Below are 2,686 nucleotides of genomic sequence, written 5' to 3'. Positions count from 1 at the left end.
ATATTATTTTGCTTTTATCCCTGGATTCCTAGCCCAGCGACAATATCACTGCGCCAATGCTGACCACTGAATAAGAAAATACGGACATGTTAGTACGTGTTTTCTCCTATTTAAATGATAAATCCTCAGGCGGCAGGATTTGAACCCTTGTGTTCATTATTAACAACAAATGTAAATTATTGAACATTCACTCACACTTAAATGAACAAGCTTGGATAATGTTTTTGCCCAGTTTCAACCCGTTACTCTGCCACATGTGAAATGACCGTGATCCCCACTGCCCTGCACAAACCCTGCGCTTTAAAGATCCCAATGGAGCTGTCTGGAATGTTAAGCGGTGACGTCATGGAGCAGCACTTTGGGTCTTTGTTTTGAAGAAATGGAATTCGGCTGTTCTCATTAGGAATGCTGGAGACAGACTGATCAACAATGTCATCATCAAATGGCACAGCGCAGTAAGAGGACCTTCCACCCATTCTATTTATAACCAGCCTTTTACAAAGATCTTGCCAATTAGTTCCAATTTCCTTCCCTCTTTCCATGAATCAGAATGTTCTCCCTTTCAACCATTACCAAATTCCCTTTTGAACAAGGAGTTTCTGCAGAATCCACGCAGTTTGCCTTAATGAACATTTCCCTTACCCATTGAAATGAAGAGTTTGGCTTGGGTTCTTTCTGCAGTTTTCGATACAAACAGTAGTTACTTACGCAATTCATTTCATATCGAACTTACAAAAGACGTTTATTCTGATCTGACATGTCCTCAGTATTTTCTCAGTCATGATGACTATGAAACTATCATTGATTGCCGTACAAACCCATGTGATTCACCAGTCATTTAGGGAATTCAATCGGTCGTCCTTACCTGGTCTGACCTGCATGTGACTCCAGACCCACAGTGATGTGATTGATTCTCAACTACCCTCTGAAATGCTTTAGCAAGTTACACAGCTGAAGGACAATTCGGGATGGACAACAAATGTTGGCCATCGATGCTCATGAAAGAATGAAGATTCATGATGAAGAGCGATACAGAGTAATTTTGCACCATCTCTCCCACTCCCTCATGTTAAATCACAGTATCAGTTGCATCTATCTTTAGGATGACGCTAGTCTTTGGATCACACTGGTAGTCATCTTTCAGTCAGTAAGTAACTGTGAATTTGCATTTGTAAATTCATTAATTTCTGTTGTTAATTAAAGAAACTGCTAGTTTTTGTGCCTAGTCAGTTTCATCCCTCTTGATTTTGGGGGGGCTTTTTGAGGCTTGGCGAAGGGCAGATTTAATGTGGCGGTGAGATACTATATTCAGTTAATATTCAACAACAAATGTGAATTATGGAACTTTCCCTCACACTTAGATGTGTAAATCTCGATAATGTTTCTACCCATTTCCAGACAGGGGACCTTTTGCGTGTACGTAGTAATCACTGCACTACAGAAACAATGGGAAGAACCACATGGACTGACTTAGAATATCAAACCGTGCAGTCTTACTGCACTTCCGAGCCCTGTTTTGTGGAAGTACAATTCGGCTGAAAAACATAGACATGCGGCAGAGAAATTGACCTGACATTAGAATCATAAAATGACACATCACATCAGCACGTCGTTCAACACTTCACACACGTGTGAACTACCTTATTGCAATTCGTTTGATTTGTCTCTTTCTCATAACCATGCCTTTTGGAGAAAATCAGTCAAAGCCTGGGGAAGTGCCAATGTCACATGGCTGTGAGATAATGTATTCAGCTATTATTTAGCAACAAACGGGAATTGTGCAACTTCTCACAGTTAGATGACTTAGTTTTGATAATGTTTCTGTCAGTTTTCGAACCAGCGACCTCGCACATGTGAAGCAAATGTGAAATAACTACTTGTTTCTCTAATCATTTATAGGATGTAGACATGGCTGGCGAGGCCACTACACCACAGAAACAATTCATGAGAAAACGCCAAAGGGACTTGTATGGAATGTCAAACTGTGTAGACATGCTGCACTGCAAGATCCTGTTTTACAGGAATAGAATTGGAGTGGGACATTTTGGAATGCTGCAGAGAAATTGATCTAATTGTAAATTGTCACAGCTCATTATGAGGCCATTCGACTCATCGGGTGTGTGCTTTCTTCTATTTAGTTCCAATATCATTCGCTTCATTCATAACCCTTCAGTTTTATTTTCCATTTCAATTAATTGCCCAATTCCCTTTTGAAAACTTTGATTGAAGAAAGCCCATATTTAAAGAGGTGCAGGAGCTTCTACAGTGTCCATGCACAGTGTGTGAAAATTAACAAAGTTTCCCTGACCCAATTACACGGAGAGTTGGGCTGGAGATTCATATATGGTCTTCAAAATAAAAAGAAATAATTAGAACAAAGAGTACTCCTCATTCGATATCTACAATCTAGTTCCTCTTGCTGTACAACCTGTTACAGACGTTGTTATGGAAAAGAGGCTTACTGCAGCTACACGAAGCCCTGGTTAGATCACGCCTGGAGGACTGTGTATAGTTCTGGGAACGGCACCTTTTCAAGGATCAAAAATTGTTTTGCAGCATTGTCCAACCCATTACCCACTTTTCCACGGAACTTGGTTTCATCAGCTAAAACACAGGCTCCAGCGAGAGTTGAACTCACGACCCCTGGTTTACGAGACCAGTGCTCTAACCACTGAGCTATGGAGCC

At 40.8% G+C, this 2,686-nt stretch overlaps 1 non-coding gene across 1 annotated transcript; it reads right to left on the bottom strand.

Annotated features, from left to right (window-relative positions):
* Positions 1 to 2,613: 2,613 nt before the first annotated feature.
* On the bottom strand, positions 2,614 to 2,686 carry trnat-cgu (transfer RNA threonine (anticodon CGU)). Its single transcript has one exon. It is a non-coding gene; the product is annotated as a tRNA-Thr (tRNA).

This window comes from Cetorhinus maximus, unplaced genomic scaffold (genome assembly GCF_964194155.1).
Source record: "Cetorhinus maximus unplaced genomic scaffold, sCetMax3.hap1.1 HAP1_SCAFFOLD_464, whole genome shotgun sequence".
In the NCBI taxonomy this organism is placed as follows: Eukaryota; Metazoa; Chordata; class Chondrichthyes; order Lamniformes; family Cetorhinidae; genus Cetorhinus; species Cetorhinus maximus.
The sequence above is the reverse complement of the archived record's forward strand: the minus strand, read 5'-3'. Positions and strand labels throughout refer to the sequence as shown.